We start from the raw sequence: 25,052 nt of genomic DNA, 5'->3' as shown, positions 1-25,052 counted from the left end.
CTTTCCCCTCTTCCCCCTCCCCTTTCCCCTCTTCCCCCCCTCCCCTTTCCCCTCTTCCCCCCCTCCCCTTTCCCCTCTTCCCCCCCTCCCCTTTCCCCTCTTCCCCCCCTCCCCTTTCCCCTCTCCCCCCCCCTCCCCTTTCCCCTCTCCCCCCCTCCCCTTTCCCCTCTTCCCCCCCTCCCCTTTCCCCTCTTCCCCCCTCCCCTTTCCCCTCCTCTTGCCCCCCTCCCCTTTCCCCTCCTCTTGCCCCCCTCCCCTTTCCCCTCTTCCCCCCTCCCCTTTCCCCTCTTCCCCCCTCCCCTTTCCCCTCTTCTCCCCCCTCCCCTTTCCCCTCTTCTCCCCCCTCCCCTTTCCCCTCTTCGCCCCCTCCCCCCTCCCCTTTCCCCTCTTTTCCCCTCTTTTCCCCCTCCCCTTTCCCCTCTTCCCCCCTCCCCTTTCCCCTCTTCCCCCCTCCCCTCCCCTTTCCCCTCTTCCCCCTCCCCTCCCCTTTCCCCTCTTCCCCCTCCCCTCCCCTTTCCCCTCTTCCCCTCTTCCCCCCTCCCCTCCCCTTTCCCCTCTTCCCCCCCTCCCCTTTCCCCTCTTCCCCCTTTCCCCTCTTCCCCCCCTCCCCTTTCCCCTCTTCCCCCCCTCCCCTTTCCCCTCTTCCCCTCTTCCCCTTTCCCCTCTTCCCCTCTTCCCCTTTCCCCTCTTCCCCCCCTCCCCTTTCCCCTCTTCCCCCCCTCCCCTTTCCCCTCTTCCCCCCCTCCCCTTTCCCCTCTTCCCCCCCCTTTCCCCTCTTCCCCCCCCTTTCCCCTCTTCCCCCTCCCCTTTCCTCTTCCCCCCTCCCCTTTCCTCTTCCGCCCTCCCCTTTCCTCTTTCCCCCCTCCCCTTTCCACTTTCCCCCCTCCCCTTTCCACTCTTCCCCCCTCCCCTTTCCCCTCTTCCCCCCTCCCCTTTCCCCTCTTCCCCCCTCCCCTTTCCCCTCTTCCCCCTCCCCTTTCCCCTCCTTGCCCCCCTCCCCTTTCCCCTCCTCTTGCCCCCCTCCCCTTTCCCCTCCTCTTGCCCCCCTCCCCTTTCCCCTCTTCCCCCCCTCCCCTTTCCCCTCTTCCCCCCCCCTCCCCTTTCCCCTCTTCTCCCCCCTCCCCTTTCCCCTCTTCTCCCCCCTCCACTTTCCCCTCTTCCCCCCTCCCCTTTCCCCTCTTCCCCCCCTCCCCTTTCCCCTCTTCCCCCCCTCCCCTTTCCCCTCTTCCCCCCCTCCCCTTTCCCCTCTTCCCCCCTCCCCTTTCCCCTCTTCCCCCCTCCCCTTTCCCCTCCTCTTGCCCCCCTCCCCTTTCCCCTCTTCCCCCCTCCCCTTTCCCCTCCTCTTGCCCCCCTCCCCTTTCCCCTCCTCTTGCCCCCCTCCCCTTTCCCCTCCTCTTGCCCCCCTCCCCTTTCCCCTCCTCTTGCCCCCCTCCCCTTTCCCCTCCTCTTGCCCCCCTCCCCTTTCCCCTCCTGCCCCCCTCCCCTTTCCCCTCTTGCCCCCCTCCCCTTTCCCCTCTTGCCCCCCTCCCCTTTCCCCTCTTGCCCCCCTCCCCTTTCCCCTCTTCCCCCCCTCCCCTTTCCCCTCTTCCCCCCCTCCCCTTTCCCCTCTTCCCCCCCTCCACTTTCCCCTCTTCCCCCCCCTCCACTTTCCCCTCTTCCCCCCCTCCACTTTCCCCTCTTCCCCCCCTCCACTTTCCCCTCTTCCCCCCCTCCACTTTCCCCTCTTCCCCCCCTCCACTTTCCCCTCTTCCCCCCCCTCCACTTTCCCCTCTTCTCCCCTTTCCCCTCTTCTCCCCCCTCCCCTTTCCCCTCTTCTCCCCCCTCCCCTTTCCCCTCTTCTCCCCCCTCCCCTTTCCCCTCTTCTCCCCCCTCCCCTTTCCCCTCTTCTCCCCCCTCCCCTTGCCCCTCTTCTCCCCCCCCCTTTCCCCTCTTCTCCCCCCCCCCCCCCACCACCAAATCTCCTCTCGACCTTCTCTTCAAGGAGAACAGCCCCAGCTTATGCAACCTATCCACATAACTAGAAGTTTCTCATCCTTGAAACCATTCTTGTGAATCTTTTCTGCACCCTCTTTACTGCCTTCACTTCCTTCCTAAAGTGCGGTGCCCAGAACTGGATGCAATATTCCAGTTGAGGCTGAACCAGTGTTTTATACATGTTTGTCATAACTTCCTTGTTTTTGTAATTAAGCCCCTCTTTATAAAGCCCAGGATTTGTTTGCTTTATAACCACTTTCTCAACCCGCCATTCCACCTTCATGGTTTGTGCACATGTAACTCCAGGTCCCTCTGCTCCTACCCCCCTTCTAAAATTTTACCCTTTAACATGGCAATGCTGTGAATTCATGATGTATCATTTTGATACCTCATTAATCTTCAATATTTAATTTGAGCCAAACCGAAGTGTTGATTACATTGCGCTGTGTTTTTTCAGAAGTGTTAACTATAACCATAACTAGATTGTTTGCATCCTGGAGCAAGAGTTTTTTTTGAGAAAAGTATTTGTTAAACTAAAATTGTCCCCCACTTCCTAAACTGGAATACTGTGTGGACAGTAAAACGGGGCTTTAAAAAGAAGTCTATTTTTAATTAGTTATTTTACTGATGGCTTTCAGGTGATTATAATTCACTAACTAGGTCTAAAGCACAGCTGTGTGTGACACCTTTGTTAATGCCAAGAGCAGATGACTCATTTCGGTGTTTTCTAATCTTGCTCTGCCACTTAATCCTACATAGGAAAACTTGTATCTTTTTGATCCAGCTATGTGTGCAAACAACAGAATGCAGTGCTTGAACTTATTAACACCTCTTTAGTAGTATGTATATTTAAACATGCTTAAATTAGCCAGTTGCAAATGTTGACTATGGCCATTAAAATTGCTTTGCTAGGCTTTATCATACGTTAACTTTCCTTCTAAGATTGTCTCGTCTTCTAATGCAAGGTCATTAACCTGAAACATCAACTCTTGTTTCTCTCTCCACAGATGCTCCCTGACCTCCTGAGCATTTCTAGCACTTTGTTTTTATTTCAGATTTCTGGTATTTGTAGTATTTTGCTTTCATCATATCTTTCCTTGCCTGTAGTTGATACTTCCTGCTCCTACCCTTCATTCCATTCCACTGCTGGTTCAAATTAAGCATTAGCTGGGGAATTATGGGTGTACAAACTGGACTAATCTCTTAAATTGGTTGCTACAAGTAGTTAATCGTGATTATCCATAGCAGGATGTATAGACGATAATGCATTAAACGAGTATTATGAAAACGAATGAGTATTAACAATCAGGGCACAATGGCTAATAGGTTCTTAATAAACGTGCTTTCTGATACCCATAAAGTTGATCAAACTATTTAGTTTATTCAGATTTTATAATTATTAAGTTTCTGTGGGTAGAACTTCATTTCATAGTATTTGGGAAAGATTCCGTACACAATTTTATGATCCTGGACCAGACCCCCAAGTTTTGGGTACAATACTGTTTTGTTTAAAGTAGAAAAGGTTTGAGATCAAAGGTACTTACTGAGAGAATAAAGCCACAAGTTTCCACTGTTTCTGAACAAACAAAATAAACTTAAATATACAAAGTCAGAAAAGTAAAACTATTTACTATCTAATACACTAACATCTAGAATTAACATAAGGCACATGTTAATTAATATACAAATTGTGGCCGAACACACCACACTGCACAATAAATGGCAGATGTGACCAAGACACATCCCACTGATTTCTCAATTACCCACCCAGACATCAGTAAACACTGGGAGTCAACCAATCTCGTCTGCCTCACAAGGGATTCCAAACTTTTCACTTTTGAAGATCAAGTCTCTGAATTCTATCAAAGCTGCTCCAACTCGGACTGCCTCAAAAACTCCCAGGTTTTGATCTCCTGTCCTGTGACTACATTTCCCTGGATTCACGAGTCTGTACTCCAGCACCAAATCTCAGGCCCAACTCCAGCTCTTCAGCTACCCTGAGCAGAAGACCACTTCTCCAAAGGGTTACTTTTGCCCCAACTGTCCACAGCTCTCCAGGGCTTCCCCTGAGCCCTCACTACTTGGAGCCTGCCAACCGCAGCATTTTTATTGCTTGGAGCCTCCTCCTTTGCTCCTCTCCCCCGTGGTGGTCTCCTCCTGCTGGTCTCTTCCTGGTGGCTCCTTCCCCAGTCCCCCCTCTCTCCCTATCCCCTTTCCTTTGATTCCCTCTTTCCTGGGTTCCCTTTATTTTTCTGGTACCTCTTCATGTCCCTTGTCCCGGGACTTCCCTCATTATGGTGGCCCACTCCTGGGTGCTGTGATTGGGTTTTTGCACCTTTTGTTCCCCATGCAGGTTCATTGGGCTCTTGTCCTTGAAGAACTCCAAATGCTGAACTGCGCATGCACAGCCCGCTCCTGATTTGCACATGTGGGGAAACTCCCAGGGTATGTCGGGGCTTGTTCTTCCTGACCTCGGCTCGGAAATCAGTTAAGTCCTTATTCCTTGACCACATCTAGAGTGACACTTCAATCTGGTACTGATGGAGTGCTGCATTGTCAGACGTACTGTCTTTCATACTAAAGTGAAGGCACATCTGCCCTTTCAGGTGGATGTTTTAAAAAAAGATATCTGCAGCATTATTTGAAGAGCACGGGAGTTCTCCCCAGTGTCCTGGCCAATATCTATCCCAAAACCAACATTATTATAAACCGGTTCTCTGATCATTATATTATTGCTCTTTGTGGGAGCGAGCTTGCTGTATGCTAACTGGCTGCTGCATTTACAACATTACAAGAGTGACAACATTTCAAAAGTACCAATTGACTGTAAAGTGCTTTGGGGCGTCCTGGGGATGTGAAAGGTTTATAATAAATGCAGATTTATTTTTTATTTCTTCACATTATGAAGAGCAGCAATTCATTTGGTAGTACTGTTGCTGCAGAGTCAAAAGTTTCAGGTTCAAGTCCCAGTCCAGGGTATGAACACAAAAATCAAAACTGACTCCAGTGCAGTACTGAGGGAGTGCTGCACGATCAGAGGTGCCTTCTTTTGGATGAGATTGTTAAACTGAGGCCCCATCTGCCCTCTCGGGTGCTGTCAAAAATAAGTTTACTATATTTGGTTTCCTTTCAATGTGTTTTCTTTTAACCTCTGCCCTCCTAAAGGCATAGGTTCCTTGCTGCAAAGTGACTCGGTGGGTGAGGGCTACTCTCAGAGCCTCACCTACTTGGCAGTTATTCACACTGGGTGCTGACCATGCGTTCAATTGTGGCATCATCAGTATCAAGCCCAAGATTGTCCTAGCCAGACATCTACAATCAGTATATATACACAGATATGAGGAAGGGCAGAAGGGAGGGGAGGCTCATGCAGACATGGGGAGGGAGGCTGGGGAGTGATACCAGAGCAGAATTCCTGACTGGGGATCCAGAAGCAGCAAATCGCTCTGAGGCAGTTGTAGCACACTAGTGCTGTCCTTGCTGCAATCCACTAAATCAGCTAAGATCAGGTATCAAATTTGTTTGCATGGCTCTGCAACTCAGTTTACTGAGCTGGTGAAAGCATTTTAATATACTTTTAAATGTAAAAGTTGTTGAAGTGCAGAAATTTGCTGTGTAAGCTTTTCAAAGTATTGTTTCAAATTGGCTTTCTGGTGAGGTTGTTTGAAGTGTTAATTTTGATAAATTTACTTTGCTTGAACTTGTATCAGGTTCTGTATAGTTACGTGTTCAATGGTTGTGTTCACGATTTAATTATTGCAGCACTAACTGCTTCCTGTACTTAGCTAAATTAGTAGCTATCAGTAGGACTTTGCTGTGGTTTGATGTCATTGAAGCATTCTGAATTGGGTGTGGTATTACAGTGCGAGGAAGTATATTGATAGTGCATTAATGCATTTTTGCATGTTCTTTAAATCTCATTAAATCTCTTTTAATTTCCATGGAGTTATTTTAGTCCATTTTAAAAATGAGCTGCCATTTGTGTCAGTGGCACGTGATATATCTTGCAGTGGTTATGAGTGCACTTAGAGTAAGGGGCACAAGTCAGTAAGGCAGACTATGCCTGAGAGAGACAGAGTGAGCACTTGGGAATTTGATTCAAAGTGGGAATTCAACTGGTAAGTCTTTCTCCAGTTTAATTTCAGATTAAGAGGACACCCTGGCCTAGAAGCAGAAGTAACTAACCTTCAAATAAGTTAAATTGCCTTGTTGAAACCCTTTCGAGTACAAACATGTTTCCATCTGTTCCTATTCAGATGAAGTTACATTGTTTCATAGTTTGCCATTGTGAGATTTGAACTCTTGATAATCTTTTAAATGAAAACCAAATCAACAAAATTGGGATAAATCAGGCACAGCCCCTAATTCAGGTCAGCTGTAAAACCAAGAACAAAGTTTAAAGGAAACTTACAAACTTTAAATCAAAATGTGATTAAAGGGGTCAACAAAACACCCCAGTCCCTGCGGTGCCCACCGAGCACGGAAGGCCTCGAGAGTGCCAGCAGACACCGCGTGCTCCCTCTCCAGGGACATCCGGCAGCGAACGTAGCCGCAGAAGAGGGACAAACAATCGGGCGGGACTCCCCCGTCGATCGCCCGCTGCCTGGACCTGTTAATGGCCAACTTGGCCAGGCCCAGGAGCAGGTTCACGAGGAGGTCCTCCTCCTTCCCGACCCCCTTCCGCACCGGGTGCCCATAGATCAGGACCGTGGGGCTGAAGTGCAAACAAAACATCAATAAAAGGTTTTTCAAATAACTAAAAAGGGAGTGCAGCCTACAACACCCTATGTATACATGGTCCACGGACTCCACAAGACCGCAAAAAGGGCACGTGTCCTGAGAGTCCGTGAACCTATGCATCCTCTTATTATAGGGGACTGCTGCATGCAACACCCTCCAACCCAGGTCCCCGATAGAAAGGGGGAGGACACCTCCATAGAGGGCCTCCCATTGGGGGCCTCCGCCGCCGGACGGCAACAAGGCACGCCAGGGTGTGTCCGGTCGACGGACAAGGGCGAGAAAATGGAAGGTGTGCAGCAGCAGTCCGTACAAAAAGCCCCTCTTTGCTGTGCCAAAAGGCACGGAGGGCATGTCCCTGAGGCGGCTCATATTGCGGGGCACCAGCACTTGAGGGAGGGTTCAGGGCTTGGGGGCCAATGTGGAACTCTATCCGAACAGGGGAACGTTCAGACGGAAGACCACCGCGCACCTGGGCCACCTCTAGACCCAAAATAACGTCGGGTCCGAGCATGACCGTTCTCAGGTCTTGGATGGCATCGGCTGCGACCTGGACACTCACAGACGCGCGTCGCACCAACTCCTGCGGGAGCATCCAGCCCAGTCCTCCGCCACCCAGCACGTCCCCGATCCTGGTCACCCCTGCGGCCACAGCCCTCCTCTCCGCCAACCACTGAAAAGGACGGAGGGGTGGATTCCTGAGCAGCGGCTCTCTGACGGTAGCCATTACTCCTGACGGGGGAGAGCTGCGTCACGAGGTGACCACTTTCCAGACTTTGATCAGGTCCTGGTAAAAGGCAGGCAACGCCTGCAAGGAGCCACCGAGGCCCAGCTGTTCTATAAACAGGAGCTGCACGTCATAATTCAGGCCATGCACCTGACAGAAGAAATACGTCATCAGGGCACACCATCTAGGAGGAGGCTTGACGTAGAGGTATCGCTGCAGGGTCTGAAGGCGGAAAGTCGCCACCTGTGTGTGTAGGCACACTAGCGCCTGACCACCCTCCCTAAGCGGTAGACTCAGAACCTCGGCAGCGACCCAGTGCAATCTTTTGTCCCAGAAGAAGTCGACTAACAATCTCTGGATTCTTGTGACAAAGTCCGGGGGAGGGGTCAAAGTGACCAGCTGATACCACAACATGGCGGCGATCAGCTGTTTTATGACCAGAACTCGACCTCGGTAAGATAGCACTCGGAGCAGTCCTGTCCAGCGCCGCAGGCGAGCGGTGACTTTCGTCTCCAGTTCCTGCCAGTTTGCCGGCCAGGATTCCTCAGAGGAAAGATGTAACTCTTTTGAGTACAAACCCGTTTCCATCTGTTTCAGATGAAGTTACATTGTTTCCCATTGTGAGATTTGAACTCTTGATAATCTTTTAAATAATATGTATTATATGTAACTCTTTTGAGTACAAACATGTTTCCATCTGTTCCTATTCAGATGAAGTTACATTGTTTCATAGTTTACCATTGTGAGATTTGAACTCTTGATACTCTTTTGAGTAAACCTGTTTCCATCTGTTTCAGATGAAGTGACATTGTTTCATAGTTTGCCATTGTGAGGTTTGAACTCTTGATACTCTTTCGAGTAAGTTACATTGTTTCATAGTTTGCCATTGTGAGATTTGAACTCTTGATCTTGGGGTTACAAACCCAGTACCATAACCACTTGGCTATTTAGGCCAAGCCCAAAGAAGATCATCAGGATGTAACTCTTTCGAGTACAAACACGTTTCCATCTGTTTCAGATGAAGTTACATTGTTTCATAGTTTGCCATTGTGAGATTTGAACTCTTGATTCGTAGTTTGCCATTGTGAGATTTGAACTCTTGATCTTAGGGTTACAAACCCAGTACCATAACCACTTAGCTATTTAGGCCAAGCAATTGCCTTGTTGAACAGGGACCTCCCTGATTCTGGCAGTCATTGGTCAATCAGCTGAAAGCATTTGGTTCAATTGGTGTTAATTACTGTAGCAGAAATCTAAGTCAGCTGGTGACTCCATCAGAATATTCCTATATAAGAGAGGGGTTTTTAAACCATATGGTCAGTAAGGGAGATAATGCCTGAGTGAGTACGTGGGAATTTATTTCAAAGTGGGAATTTGGTGCATTGAGGAAAGAGGTGCTTTAGGTAAGGTTTATTGCAAGAAGTAGAGCTTGCTGAATTGGGAGTTTAGAGAAGAGGGGGAGGAGCTGCTCCTCCTACTCTTCAACCCCCAGCATTTGATTTCCACTGTGTTGCAGCAGAAGGAGTAGGTAAATCAGGAACTGGTAATTAACTAGAGAGGTCTGAGAGCTTAAAGCAGTGGAAAGAGAGAGCTGAGAGTTTACAGATAAAATCTAAAAGTGACGTTGCTGGAGCTCCATAAGTTGTTTGGTTGGTAAGTATAGGCCTTTCCGGACTCAGCACAGAGGGGATGATTGGTGAGTGACAAGTGAGTTATTATATTATTCCATATTGTAGTAAACACTTTACACAAAGTTTATGTATGTCAGTTCAGCTTGGCTAAGTGAAATGTGCATTCTGTAGGCTGTGGGAAGTTGTGCAGGCACAAAGTGCCCTCAATAACTACATCTGTAGGAATTGTCACCAGCTGCAGAAATTTGACCCTCAGGTTGTGGAACTTGAGCAGCAGCTGGAGTCACTGTGGTGCATCCTCAAGCTTGAGGATTATGTGGATAGTACATTTGGTGAGGTGGTCGCACTGCAGCTAAGTACACAGGCAGATGGGAATGGGTGACCGCCAGAGTATTTAAAAGAAACCGGCAGGTAGTGCAGGAATCCCCTAAGGCTACCTCATTCTCTAACTGCTTTTCTATTTAGGATACAGGTGAGCGAGAAGGTTCCTCAGAGGACTGTAGCAAGAGCCAAGTTCGTGGCACCACAGGTGGCTCAGCTGCACAGGAGGGGAGGAGGAAGAGTAGAATAGCTATAGTGGTCGGGGATCCTATAGTTAGGAGAGCAGGCAGGCGTTTCTGTGGCTGTAGAGATGATTCCAGGATGGCATGTTGCTTCCCTGGTGCCAGTGTCAAGGACGTCACACAGCAACTGCTGGACAATTTTTTGTGAGAGGGTGAACAGCCAGAGATTGTGGTCCACATTGGGACCAATGACATTGGCAGGAAAAGGGATGAGGTCCTGAAAGCGGATTTTAGGGAGTTAGGAAGAGAATTAAAAAGCAGGACCTCAAGACCATAATCTCAGGATTACTCCCAGTACAACATGCTAGTGAGCATAAGAATAGGAAGATTAAACATTTCAACACATGGCTGGGGAAATGGATTAGGAGGGAGGGCTTTAGATTCCTGAGGCATTGGGACCAGTTCTAGGGCAGATAGGATCTGTACAAGAAGGTCGGGCCACACCTTAAAAGGACTGGGACTAATGTCCTCGCGGGGTGGTTTGCTAATGCTGTTGGGGAGGGTTTAAACTAGATTGGCAGGGGATGGGAACCTGAGGGCAAATTCAGAGTGGAGAGGAGAGGAACTGGCAGTGGAAAGTAGAGATGTATTAACTGATGATGAGGATATATCAGAGAGTAGTATCAAGGTAGATAGAATACTTGGAGAGTTTAATAGAATTAGAGCGGGCAATAGTAAGTCATTAGATGGGATCAGAGAAAGGGAAAAAATAACCCTAATTTAGGCTTTAATGTGCATGTTTGTGAATGCATGGAGTGTAGTGAATAAGGTTGGTGGTGAACTACAGACGCAGATTGACAAATGGACTTATGATATTGCTATTACAGTGACCTGGCTCAAAGAAGGGCAGGACTGGGCATTAACTATTCCTGGGTACAAGGTGTTTGGGAGAGGCAGAAAAAAGGGGGGTGGCAGTATTAATTAAAGATGGCATTACAGTACTGTAGAGAGGGAGTGTTCCAGAGGGGCCAAGCCAGAATCTCTTTGGCTAGAGGTAAAGAATGAAAAAGGTGCACAACATTGATTGGTGTAGTATATAGATCAACAGCTAGTGGAAGAGATGTAGAGAAGCAAATTTGCAAAGAAATTACAGAGACTTGCAAGAATTATAGAGTAATTATAAAGGAGGACTTCAGTTATCCGAATATAGACTGGGAAAGGAATAGTGCAAAAGGACAAGAGGGATGAGAGTTCCTGGAATGTGTTCAAGATAATTTTCAACAGCAGTATGTTGCCGGCCCAACAAGAGGGCAGGCACTGTTGAATCTGGTTCTGGGGAATCAGTTGGCCGAAGTGGATCAAATATCAGTGGGAGAGCATTTGGGGGACTGTAATTGTATCATAAGGTTTACATTGGCCATGGTAAAGGGCAAGGAACAATCCAAAGCAAGGAGAATTAAAGCCAACTTCGATAGGAAGAGAGTGCATCCGAGTTGAGTGAGTTGCAATCAAATGTTGGCAGAAAAGATGGTGGCTGAACAATGGGCCACCTTCAAAGAAAAAGTATTGCAGGCAGTGAGAAACTGTTCCCACTCAAGTGAACATGAAGAACCTAGAGGGCACAGATTCAAAATAATTGGCAAAAGATGGTTGGAGTCTGGAATGAACTTCAAAGAGGGTGATGGAGGCAGGTTTGACCAAGATAACCGAAAGGGAGTTGGATTGCTATCTGAAAAGAGAGAATGTGCAAGGTTACAGGGAGAAGACAGGGGAATGGGACTAGGCGGAATGCTCTTTCAGAGAGCCAGTGCAGACTCGATGGGCCAAATGGCCTCATTCTGCACTCCAAAGATTGGGATTCTGTGGCTGATCCCAGCGGGAGGCTTTTAATTTCTCAGCACAAACAGCAGCTAGTTTAATTTTAGCTTTCGTCATCACTCTCCGAAGAGAGTGCTTGTTTAATACTGATATCCCCTCACCCCTACCACAGCACTTTATAGGCAGCCCATAAGCCCAGGGACCTGATGTATTTTTGGAACTGAACTGCTGTCTCCTCTAATCAGACATGAGCTCTTGGTGTACTGTTAGTAAGTATGGGTATTAAGAAATTAAAGTAAGTTGGTCAGCAGTCCATGGATCTTACTGCATTGTCTCCAGACGTTAAGAGGATGAGTGCAGACACATGCCATATGCTGTGTTTCTAGTTCAGTTAGTTTATATTCACATTTGCAGAGGGTTTACAGTATTTTTTAACTATAACAGTTTGATAAAATAGAGATTCTCACCTGTGTGAGGTCTGTGGATAGAGCAGAAACCTGTGACCTATCTGAAATAATGCTTTTAAAGACATTTTTGAGGATTGTGGATCTGTCTATAACTGGATGCAGCTCAGGTGTGCTGAACACCATGATGATTGTAAAAGTACCCTTGTAGAGCCAGTTATTCACTATAATCTGAAAGAAAGACTTGCATTTATATGGCACTTTTTACAACCACCAGATGTCTCAAATCATTTACAGTCAATGAAGTTGTTTTGAAACGTAGTCACTTGTAATGTAGAAATGCAGTACAGATTTGCACACGGCAAACTCCCACAGGCAGCAATGTCATAATGACCAGATAATCTGTTTTATGTGGTGCTGACTGGGGGATAAATATTGGCCAGGGTATGATGGAAACTCTGATTCTTCTTCGAAGTGGTCCAATGGGATCTTTTACACTCAGCAGAGAGGGCAGACATCCCATTCAAAAGACCTCCAACAGTGCAGCACCCCCTCAGTACTGCACTGGAGTCAGCTTTGATTTGTGTATTCGTGCCTTGGACTGGGACTTGAACCAGAACTTGTGACTCTGCAGCAACAGTGCTACCAATTGAATTGCTGCTTTTCACATTTAGAATGAAGAGAGACGAAATAAAATCTGCATTTATTATAAACCTTTCACATCCCCAGGATGTCCCAAAACACTTTACAGCCAGTTGGTGCTTTTGAAATGTTGTCACTCTTTTACTGTTGTAAATGCAGCAGCCAGTTAGTACACAGCAAGCTCCCACGAAGAGCAATAATACAATGACCAGATAATCTGATCTATAATAATATTGGTTATGGGATAAATATTGGCCAGGACACTGGGGAGAACTCCCTTGCTCTTCAAATAGTGCCACAAGATATATTTTTTTAAACATCCACCTGAAATGGCAGATGTGCCTTCACTTTAATATGAAAGGCAGGATCTCTTACATTGCAGCACTCCCTCAGTACTGGAAGGGTCAGCCTAGATTGAATCACTTCAGCGGGGTCTAGAAACACTCCTCTCCGTTTGAGTTGTGTTTGTAGAACACTTCCAGGATGCCATTTTGTGGAACAAAAACAAAAATTGCTGGAAAAACTCAGCAGGTCTGACAACTGTGGAAAGGAAAACAGAGTTAACATTTTGAGTCCGTATGACTCTTCATCAAAACCATTTTGTGGAATGGCCATAATGTATAATTGCTACATTGTCTTTTCCCTCCTGTTCCAAATTAAATCTGCAGATATGTTCTGTGCATCCTTAATAGCCAAGTGTGCAGCCTTGAGTTGAATGCCAAACTGATTTTTGAATAGAGAATTAATAAGAGATAGAAAATCAGGAACCTCTACTTTGAGAAGTAATTGTGTTCAGGACTTGTGATTCTGGCAGAGTTGATTTATATTGTAGTATAGCGTAAATAAAAGCTTGTTTCATTTATCAGCCTTCATTCAGGCAGCAGTAAATTACAAAGCATGCAATGATTAGTATCCCAGCAGCAGCAACCCCCTCCGCCCCCCCGAGTCAAGGCAGCATTAACAACAGGATTACATGGGGACAATCCTTCAATTTGCATTACCTAAGCATCTCATGATAAATCCCAGAATTTCTCTGTCTCTATGCTGTTTCTCTTATGACAAGCTAGTTTTAATTTGGACAGAACATCTTAAAAGAAAATACCAACCTGGACCCAAGCAAGTAGGAGTTCAGTCTACATGCTCAAAGCTCCAATTGGGTCTAGAATCGTGTTTAAATCTTACACTCCTGTATTTTTCCACGAGTTATAAGATCCTATTTTCATCTGACTTAAGAAAGACTCTTTTCAGCTGCAAGTATTCATTGAAATTGAAAACTCAGTTTCTGTTCACAAAAAACTTATAATCAGCAGTGTGATATCATTATCTTTGTTACTGAGGCAGATGGAGACACTCATGTTAGCTGGTCGAGATGTGGTTCTTGCCATACTTCAATTTTTTTTTTATATGGTTTATTAATGCTGCATGTTTGCCTCCCTTTCCCTGAACCTTGGGCTTTCTTCTACTAATAGCAACAAATATCCAACTGGCCTGTAGTACATTGGGCCGCACACACTATGAAAGAACTCGGGAAGATCAGCAAAGTTCTGGCAATACATCTGCTTGTCATGCAGACTGAAAACAGTGCTGCTTTTCCACTAATCCTTTTAGTAATATATAGTGGTTCTGTTGGAGAGCCAGTGAAAACATACTTATTGGTATATGTGGCAAAAAAGGAGATTAAATCATTTTTTTATGCTGTTATGATCTGGATTGTGCTGCCTGAAAGGGTGGAGGAATAGAATTCCATAATAACTTTCAAGAGAGAATTGGATAAATACTTGAAAGGAAAGAATTTGCAAGGTTGTGGGGAAAGAACAGGGGAATGAGACAAATTGGATAGGTCTACTAAAGAACCAGCACAGGTCTCCTTCTCCTGTATCATTCTGTGATTAGACAGTGTGTATTGGAAATGAGAATTGTACTTGGGTCCCTCGATACAGCCCATTGGCCTGGATTTTGTGATCAGTGGTGAATGAGTAGTGCTCTCGACATTCGTTACACTCGGAACAGTCCACAGCCTCCCTGTGGGCTTCTACATTGGCACTTGCGGTAATTAGAAATCCATTTCAATGTGGTACCCTCTATGGGATCTGGGACCCGTATGAATAGGGCAACAACTGTGTATCTACAATCAGATTGAAGAATGTCTTACTGAGCCACTCGCCATCTTAAGCCACAGTGTTAATTAAAGTGTAAATCATGTACAGAAAGTGAAATAAAGAGCAGGAAAGAAAATAAGGTTAAGAGGGGGATAACAGATGGGAAGAGAGATTTTATGAATTACTTACTAAATCTCCAACAATAATTAAAACCCAAAGGAATGAGACCTCAAACTTGTAAAAGCTAATTTTTAGGTCCAGAGAGTTTGTTTGGCAGTAATTAAGACTTGCCTCTTACACTGTAATAGACATTCCCTGATTCTTCTGGCATTCACTGGGTAACTGTCATGTAAGTGCCACATCTTCACACCTTCCCATATTTTTTTTATTCCTTCTTGGGATGTGGGCTTCACGCTGGGCCAGCAATTATTGCCCATCCCTAGTTGCCATTGAGAAGGTGGTGGTGAGCTGCTTTCTTGAACCGGTACACCCACAGTGCTGTTAGGGAGGGAGTTCCAGGATTTTGACCCAGCGACAGTGAAGGAATGACAATATAATTCCAAGTCAGGATGGTGAGTGACTTGGAGGGGAACTTCCAGGTGGTGGTGTTCCCATCTATTTGCTGCCGTTGTCCTTCTAGATGGTAGCGGATGTGGGTTTGGAAGGTGCTGAAGGAGCCTTGTTGAATTCCTGTAGTGCATCTTGTAGATGGTACGCACTGCTGCTACTGTGCGTCGGTGGTGGAGGGAGTGAATGTTTGTGGATGGGGTGCTAATCAAATGGACTGCTTCGTCCTGAACATTGTCAAACTTCTTGTGTTGTGGGAGCTGCACTCATATGCATCAATGCAAAGTCTCTCATTGAGATATTGTTGTTAAGAGATTTCTAGCAAAGCAAGACAACTCTGACAGCAATTTTCTGATTTCTGCTTTTAATTGTGCATGTGTGGTCGCTGGAATTTGCTGTCTGATTTGCACTTTATTGGGAATGCTGATAACTTCATGATTTTTATTGCAACTCCAGGTCTTGTCTCCCATTATTTTTGGTATATGACACAGGATAAAGCTGAGAATTGGTCCAGCCAGCTGTTCATGATGTAAAATAGAATTCAATCCTTTGAGTAGTGTGTGCATCTGGATCTGTATGTAGACTTTAACCCTCATGTGTTCAAGCTACTCCACAATGATTCTAAGCAGGTATTTATTTCATTCCCATATTGAAAATGAGAGTCTGAAGGAGCTATAGAAGAAATCAAGGCATTTGGGGAGTTGCCTTTCTGTTGGGGAATGATAAGATTGAGAGGGAGAAGGGATTGAATTGTAGAAATAGTCTTTGCTAAAATAGAATATTATTGCTGGAACATTCTAGATTTTGATAATTTCTTTAGGGGAGTGAGTGCCCTCATGACCGGCCTCCCATTTTTTCATCTTCCATAAAGTTGAGTTCATCCAAAACTCTGCCACCTACATCCTCACTTATACCAAGTCCTGTCCATCCATCACCCAGGCTTGCTGACTTGCATTGGCACTCGATCCAGTAATGACTCAATTTTCAAACTTCCATCCTTGTTTTCAAATCCCTCCACGACTTCACCCCTCCTATCTCTAGCTTTATCCAGTCCTGCAACCCTCTACACTCCTCCAACTCTTAGCCTTTGTCACATCCCTAATTTTAAAATCCACCATTGGTGTCCATGCTTTCTGTTGCCTGTGCCCTAAACCCTGGAATTCCTTCTCTAAACCTCTTGTGCTGTATGCGTGCGCGTGCGAGCAACGTGCTGTGTGTCTCCTCCTTTAAAACCTACCTCCATCTGTCCCAATCTACCTACATGGCTTGGTGTCAAATCCAGGTAATGTTCCCATGCTGCTCTTCAGGTCAGTTCTTGTCCTCTCTGCCCAAAGACCTGTTGGTCCAGGATTGGCTTGCTGAGTCACCTGAGGGCACACATCATCCAAAACACCTTGGGACTTTTAGCGACATTAGAGCACTATATAAATGAAAGATGTTGTTGGAAATTATAGCAAAAATAAAAGTAATTACATGTTCGAAGCCAAGGTTAGTAAAATGTTAATTCTGCTGCCTTTTGCAGTTGTGGAAACTCACTTGAGAAAATATCACCTAACCATTAAGCCATAACACCATGCACCATCTCTGGGCTTGTAACTAAGTACTCAGATATTGTGCAGGGACTGTGTGTGTTGGCGGGGAGGGGGATGCTTGCCAACGTTGAGTATAGTCCAGTATTAAGACGTGACAGAAACTTAACTTGGCTGGGCTCGGCTCGGTTCTCTCCTATTGCTATTTTTATTTGATTTTCGTTTTGCAACATGGAGGAACTGCAGAAATCAACAGAAGTTGAAGATGATCTTCAAGGGCAAAAAGTTTGATGTACTGTGAAATTGTTGAGCCTGGCTGTCAGACATTTCAATCGCATCTGGGACAGGCAGAATTCAATTTGAACAAATGATTTGCAGTACCTGCACTGGAAGCGTGACTGGTTCTCCTAATAAATATTTCCTCTGTTCCTGTGAACAAGATTAGAATAAACTGAATAGGAAACTATTCAACGTTCTCCCCACAGTACCCCACCCTTTCGAGCAGCCTCTGGGGATGCTAAAAATGCAGTTTTCAAAAAGTATCACAAGTGTCGGTGTCTACAGTTTTGGCAGGGTGACTCCTGAAAATACTACCTGACAATATTATAATTTTTCTTTACTTCGAATGGAAGCAGTTGTCAGAAAAAGGCCCTTGGAAATGTCTGAATCACTTTTGTAAAATGTCAATTTGTTTCCATTACCCAATTTTGTCATCAACCTTTCTGAATGCTCCTTTAAGTACTAGGCTGTCTAGTGCTGTGTGATTGTCCAGCAATACCTGATATAATCAAGTTGTTTTGCAATTCAATCTCTCACTGGGTGGATCATCAAATCAATCAGTTCTCTCATGGGCAGTCATCAGTTGAATTGGTACTATACCTTTAGAGAGAATTTTTTTTTTTGAAGGATATCACAAAGACCACACTTGATGAAGCAGATGGCATGAAGTCTCCTTTTGATGGAATTGACATTGAGTTTTAAAGTGATTTAATTAAGACCGAAACTAGGGTCCTAAATCTGAACAAAGGAAACTATGTAGGTATGAGGGGCGTGTTGGCTAAGGCAGATTGGGAGACTACATTAAAAGATATGACCATAGATTAACAATGGCTAGCATTTAAAGAATTAATACATAATTTGCAACAAATATAAATTCTTTAAGTCACAAAAACACCACAGAAAAAGTGGTCCATCTGTGGCTAACAGGAGGAGCTAAAATTTGCTTCAGGTCAAAGAGGCTTATAATGTTGCCAAAAAGATTCATAAGCCTGAGGATTGGGAGGATTTTAGAATTCAGCAAAGGAGGACCAAGAAATTGGTGATGAAAAAGAAAAGAAAATGAGAATAGATTAGCAAGAGACATAAAAAAAAATTGTAAATATTTCTATAGGTATGTAAATAGGAAGAGATTAGTAAAAGTAATCTTGGGCCCATTAGAGGCAGAAACACATGAAATTAATTTGGAGAATAAGGAAATGGCTGAGACGTTAAACAAATACTATGGATCACGATGTATAAGTCAACCCAGTGTATAAGACAACCCCATTTTTTTCAGCCTCAAAGATCTTATTTTTGCATAACTTGCCGTATAAGTCGACCCCAAACCTTTTTCAGTTTCGGCCTGCTATTCTCGCATTAGTAGTCAGCCTCAATTTTTCACCCCACAAATGGAGGCTTTATTGACTGGTATCATAAAACTGGGCAGAAGAAATCAAGCAAGCAATATTGGCTGTGATGTGAAGATGTGTGGGAATTTAAGACACACCCCACAGAGCAGACCCTGCATGTCGAATGACAAAGATGGTGACCACCCACACCTACGCTGGTGGTTCACTTCTATACTTGGCTTTTAAGTCAACCCTCCTATTTTCCACCCACCTCCCTCTTTTTGGAGGAATTTTTCAAGGCTTCATAAGGTGAATTTATGCACCGCTATCTACGGTGCTGTATTGTGTCTTCTACCATGAAGACATACACAAAATCACAAAATGTTCTGGAAATCACAAAATGTTCTGGAAATATTTGGGAACCGGGGTTTAGTGAGAATGAACAACTTGAAATCGGTATGAATAAAGAAATAGTACTCAAAATTAATGGGGTTAAGTTATGACAAATCCCTCAGATCTGATGACCTGCGTCCTAGGGTTTTAAAAGGGGTAACTGGAGAGATGGTGGCTGCATTGGTTTTGATCTTTCAGAACTCCTGGGGTTCTAGAACAGTTCCCAGGGATTAGAAGGCAACAAACATAACACTGTTATTTAAGAAAGAAGGAAGGCTAATGGACAAAAAACAGAGAGTAGGAATAAATAGAATATTTTCAGGTTGCAGGTTGTGACTCAACAGTGTCCCACAAGGTTCAGCACTAGGGCCTCTGCTATTTACAGTGCATATCAATGACTTAGATGAGCAGACTGAGTGAAACATATCCAGGTTTGCTAATGGTACAAAGTAAGGTAGGACAGTAAGCAGTGAGGAAGCCTCAAAGAAGCTGCAGAGGGATATAGATAGGTTGAGTGAGTAGGCAGGTGGAGTACTATGTGGTGAAGGGTGAAGCTATCCACTTTGGTGAGAAAAGTAAAAAAAAAACTTTTTTGAATGGTGAAATATTTGCATTCATTCATTCTGTACATGAATGACAAAGTTAATACACAGGTACAGAAAGTAATTAAGAAGGGAAATGGTATATCAGCTTATGTTAGAGGCATTGGAGTACAAACGTAAAGAAGTATCTCTACAATTCTGCAGGACATTGGTGAGGCCACACCTAGACTACTGTGTGCAGCTTTGGTCTCTTTACCTAAGGAAGGACACAATTGCCCTAGAAGGAGTGCAGGAGAGGTTAACTAGATTGGTTTCAGGGCTGAGGGGAAATATTGAGAAGACTAGGTAGGTCTATTATCCCTGGAGTTTAGAAGATTGAGAGGTGATTTAATCAAACCATAAAAAAGTTCTTAAGCTTGGTAGGGTAAATGCTGAGAAAATATTTGGACAGTTTGAAAGGTTGGACAGGCTAGGCTTGTATCTGTTGGAATTTAGAAGAGTAAGAGGTGACTTGATTGAAACATATATGATCCTGAGGGGGTCTTGACTGGGTCAATGTGGAATCTAGAACTAGGGGTCACTGTTTTAAAAATAAGGGGTCGTCCATTTAAAACAGAGGTGAGAAGAAATTTTTCTCTGAGGCTAGTGAGTCTTTGGAACTCCCTTCCTCAAAAGGCAGTGGAAGTAGAGTCTTTGAATGTTTTCAAGGCAGAGGTAGATAGATTCTTGATAAGCAAGGGAATGAAGGGTTAATGGGGATGGATAGGCAGAAACAGTCAGATCAGCTATTATCTTATCCAAGTGGCTCCTAGTTCATGTGTATGCATGTTCATTTGTTTCCCCTGATGGGGGAATCTAGAACATAAGGTCACATAGCTCAGCATAAGGGGTTGACTATTTAGAATTAAATGGGAGGTAATTTCTTCACTCATAGGGTTGTGGATCTTTGCAATCCTCTACTCCAGAGAGCTGTGGATTCTTGGCCATTGAATGTATTCAAGCCAGAGGTCGGGAGATGTTTGGGGGCTAAGGGATATGGGAATAGTGTGAGAAAGAGGGCTTGAGATGGAAGATTAGCCATGATCTTATAGAATGGCAGAGCATGCTTGAAGAGCCAAACGGTATACCTGCCTTTATTTCCCATGTTCTTACTCCTGCCATTTTAATTATTGAGTGCATACTTATTTACTTGATTTATGTTTATGTACATAAGTGACTATACTTCAGAGGTAATTCAATGGTTGTGAACTGTTATATGATGTTCTGAGGATAAATTGATATGTGTCTATAAATTTTAATTCAAATTATCTGAATTTTTTTAGCATTAAATTTCCATTTTATGGTGTTATATTTACATTGTTTAAATGTTTTAATTATTTTTCAGTACAAAAGCTTACTGAATTAGCAGGAGTTGAGTAAATGCAAGTCCATTTGTTCTTCTGCGTGAAAGATCAGTTGGCTCCAGGTGACTTCCTTCATTCTATTAATTACTCTACGCACTATTGCATCATTTTTAGTTATTGGTCATATCACTACCCAGTCAGAAATAAATGTCCTCCCACAGTAGTGAACTGTATCCTGAGTTGTCTGGCTTTTTCCCTAGTGATATCAGTCTGAAGTGTGAAATCAAATGTTTCACTGTGATGCAGTCCAGATGATTACGGTGCATGACAAAAATGTGAAGGAGATTGTGTAACTTAAGAATTCTAAGATGCATGAAGTGTTTGTCAAATTCAGTATTGACATTCAGTGAAGCATCTGTTGTGACTTAGTGCTGTCTGCTGATTGCCCAGATAATCCAAAAAGCTTTAACAGTTAATAGTCAGCATTGGAGTTGACTACCTGAAGAAAGAGCAAACTGATTCTTTTTCAGCTGTATGATTTATATCTGATCTCTGCAGACTAGAAAAAAATGTAAATATTGTTCAGAATTGGCAAACACTTATCTAGTTCACCGGAAGTTTAGTTTGACTGTCAATGCAGTCTGTGGAAAATGGCTTCTAGTGGCTTAGAGCAGCTGCAGCTCCCACTTTTTATTCTTGTTGCTTTATATAGCTGAATGATTCAGTCATATTCTCATTCCGACTCAACCATTGGAATTTTTGCTTAATCATAATTCATTTTGAAGGCTTACTTTGGTTTAGCAAATGGAAAAAAAAACTTCTTTAGTACCATCTTGTGGAAAAGTGTGTCATGGTTGACATTTACTGAGTAAAGCAAAATCTTAGTGTCAACTTTGCTTATGATGTTCAGGAATGAATTAGAATTGAGATATAATGCTGCACGAGTCATCAAAATACTTAATCTGTGATCACTGAAGGAGACATTTTAAAAATTAGTATTTGGAGGATGATGATCACTAAGGAAATATATTTACTTTTGTAGAAGCAAACCTTGGGTAATTACTTCAGGATCATCATCACATGAAAGCATGCAGTTAAATTCCCAGAATACGCCAGCATCAAGGGGCTATATGAAATGCTCGTTTTAATGCACAATCTCCCACCTTTTTCCAATTCTCAACCCATCAAGTCCTGTGTTGCACTTTTAATCAACTTGAGGCTGTCACTGAATTCACCTTTCACCGATTCTAATATTTTTCTCTTCAGGTTTTCCTCTTTTTTTTAGAAGAGACGTGTAATGAAGCTCTAATACTCTGCAGGCCTTGCAGTATTTGAACAGATTGTTTGGTCTGTTTTGTTCATAAGTTGTAATCATTTAAGGAAGCGGGGTGGGGTTGTGGAAAGAAATGTCCATGGCTCAGGTACTCTTGCATGAACTGTGGAGAGTGCAGACTTAATGGGGTTAACTTGAAGGTTTTGTATTCTGGATGAGATGTTAAACAGAGGTCCCATCTACCATCTCCAATGGACATAAACGATCCCATGAAACTGTTTCAAAGAGGGGCAGAGACGTTCTCCCTGTGTTTTGGCAAACATTCATCTGTCAACAAATAACACTAAAACCTGACCATTGTAGGAGCTTGCTTTGTGCAAATTGGTTCCCATGTTTTTCTTCATTCACGGGATGTGGGCTTCGCTGACTGGGGCCAGCATTTATTGCCCATCCCTAGTTGCCCTTGAGAAGGTGATGGTGGTGAGCAGCCTTCTTGAACTGCTGCGGTCCGAATGGTGTAGCTACACCCACAGTGCTGTTAGGAAGGAAGTTCCAGGATTTTGACCCAGTGACAGTGAAGGAATGGCGATATATTTCCAAGTCAGGATGGTGAGTGACTTGGAGGGAAAACTTCCAGGTGGTGGTTTTCCTATTTATCTGGTGCCCTTGTTGTTCTTCCTACACTACAACAGTGTCTGCAATTCAGAAAGTAGTTAATTGGCTATAAAGTGCTTTGGGATATCCAGAGGTTGTGAAAGGCACTATATAAATGTAAGTTCTTTGTTTTCAGTTTTTTTTTGAGCTTCAGCCAATTCGATTCACTTCACATAATATCAAGAAATGGCAGAGTGCACTGGATACAGCAAAGGCTATAAGCCCTGACAACATCTCAGCAGCAGTGCTGAAGACCTGTGCTTCAGAACTAGCCATGCCCTTAGCCAAGCTGCTCCTGTACAACTACAATACTGGCAACTACCCAATGATGTAGAAAACTAAAACAAAAACAGAATTACCTGGAAAAACTCAGCAGGTCTGGCAGCATCGGCGGAGAAGAAAAGAGTTGACGTTTCGAGTCCTCATGACCCTTCGACAGAACTTGAGTTCGAGTCCAAGAAAGAGTTGAAATATAAGCTGGTTTAAGGTGTGTGGGGGGGGGGGCAGAGAGAGAGAGAGAGAGAAGTGGAGGGGGGGTGTGGTTGTAGGGACAAACAAGCAATGATAGAAGCAGATCATCAAAAGATGTCAACAACAATAGAACAAAAGAACACATAGGTGTTAAAGTTAAAGTTGGTGATATTATCTAAACGGATGTAAAAAACTGCCCAAAGGACAAATCCAATCTGGTCAGTTACTGCCACCATCCATCTATTCTCAATCAGCAGAAAAGTGATAGTGTTGTCGATGATGCTGTGAAGTGGCACTTACTCAGCCATAACCTGCTCACTGGCATTTGGTTTGGGTTCTGCCAGGGCTACTTCTGCACAGGAGCCCTAACAAAATTGAAGTCATTGGGAATTGGGGTGATAACTCTCCACTGTTTGGAGTCATGCCTGGTACAAAGGAAGATGGTTGTGGTTGTTGGAGGCCAACCATCTCAGCTACAGGGTATCGCTGCAGGAGTTCTTCAGGGTAGTGTCCTAAGCCCAACCATCTTCAGCTGCTTCATCAATGACCTTCCTTCCATCATAAGGTCAAAAGTGGTGATGTTCACTGATAATTGCACAATGTTCAGCACCATTCATGACTCCTCAGATACTGAAGCAGTCCATGTCCAAATGCAGCATGACCTGGACAATATCCAGGCTTGGGCTAACAAGTGGTAAGTAACATTTGTGCCATCCAGGTGCCAGGCAATGACCATCTCCAACAAGAGAGAATCTAACCATCACCCCTTGACATTCAATGGCATTACCATTGCTGAATAACCCAAAATCACACCCTGGGGGGTTACCATTGACCAGAAACTGAACTGGATAGCCATATAAATAGGTGGCTACAAGAGCAGGTCAAAGCCTAGGAATCCTGTGGCAAGTAACTCACCCCCTGACTCCCCAAAGCCTGTCCATCATCTACAAGGCACAAGTCAGGAGTGTGATGGAATACTCCCCACTTGCCTGGATGAGTGTGGCTCAACAGCACTCGAGTTCGAAACCATCCAGGACAAAGCAGCCCAGTTTTGTTCTTCACCTCAATCCCACTTACTGAAGGTGGGACTCACAGGAAGCTCTCCAGTATACTTGTTATAAATTAGCCATGGTGGCTCATATGGTGACCTCTGCAGTGCACAGTTAAACAGCTTGATTGGCAGCCTGTCCGCCACCATAAATATTGACTTTCTCCACCTTGCCGCACTGTGTACCATCTATGAGATGTGCTGCAACAACGCCAGGGTCCTTTGACAGCACCTTCCACAAATGCGACCCCTACCACCTAGAAGAACAAGGGCAGCAGGTACATGGGATCATCACCATCTGCAAGCTCCCCTCCAAACCCCACACACTCTTCAGTTTTAAATTCATTCATGGGATGTGGGCATCACTGGCAAGGCCAGCATTTGTGGCCCATCCCTAAATGCCCTTGAGAAGCTGGCTTAGAACCATGTCGCTGTTCCTTCAGTGTCACTGGATCAAAATCCTGGAACTCCCACCCTAGGTGTACCTACACCACGTGGTCTGCAGCTTACTGCTACCTTCTTGAGAGCAATTGGTGATGGGCAACAAATGCTTGCCTTGCTCATGGGATGTGAACATTGGTGGCAAGTTTAGAAAGATTCAACTGTGCACTGCAGAGGTCACCATATGAGTCACCACAGCTAATTTATAACGGGCAGCTTCTGTTCTCAATTGCTTTGCTTGTTTTGGTTGGAGAAATGTGCCCTCTAGGACATGGGGTCACTGTGTCAGAAAAAGGGGTTGGAAATTCAGGACTGAGATGAAAAATATCTTCACCCAAAGAGTCGTGAATCTTTGGAATTTTCTGTGCCAGAGGGCTGTGAATACTCAGTCGTTCAAGGCACAGGTTGATAGATTTTTGGAAGTCAAGAGATATGCAGGAAGGTGGAGCTGAGGTAGCAGATTAGCTATGATTTTATTGAATGGTGGAGTAGGGTCAAAGTGTTACATGTCTGACTCCAGCTCCAGCTCCTATTTCTTATGTCTGGGATGCATCCCAGCTAGTGAGCAGAGAATGCTAGGTCACTGGGAGAAGGGAGCAGAGGGCCAAAGACAAAAGCTGGGATGCTGGTAACGTTTTCCCAGGCTGAT

General features: G+C 44.6%; 1 protein-coding gene across 2 annotated transcripts in view; it reads left to right on the top strand.

Annotated features, from left to right (window-relative positions):
* ripor1 (RHO family interacting cell polarization regulator 1) overlaps window positions 1-25,052 on the top strand; it is a 353,552-nt gene that overhangs the window by 177,629 nt on the left and 150,871 nt on the right. The gene's annotated exons all lie outside the window — the stretch shown is intronic.

Source organism: Carcharodon carcharias, chromosome 7 (assembly GCF_017639515.1).
Source record: "Carcharodon carcharias isolate sCarCar2 chromosome 7, sCarCar2.pri, whole genome shotgun sequence".
NCBI lineage: Eukaryota > Metazoa > Chordata > Chondrichthyes > Lamniformes > Lamnidae > Carcharodon > Carcharodon carcharias.
The sequence above is the reverse complement of the archived record's forward strand: the minus strand, read 5'-3'. Positions and strand labels throughout refer to the sequence as shown.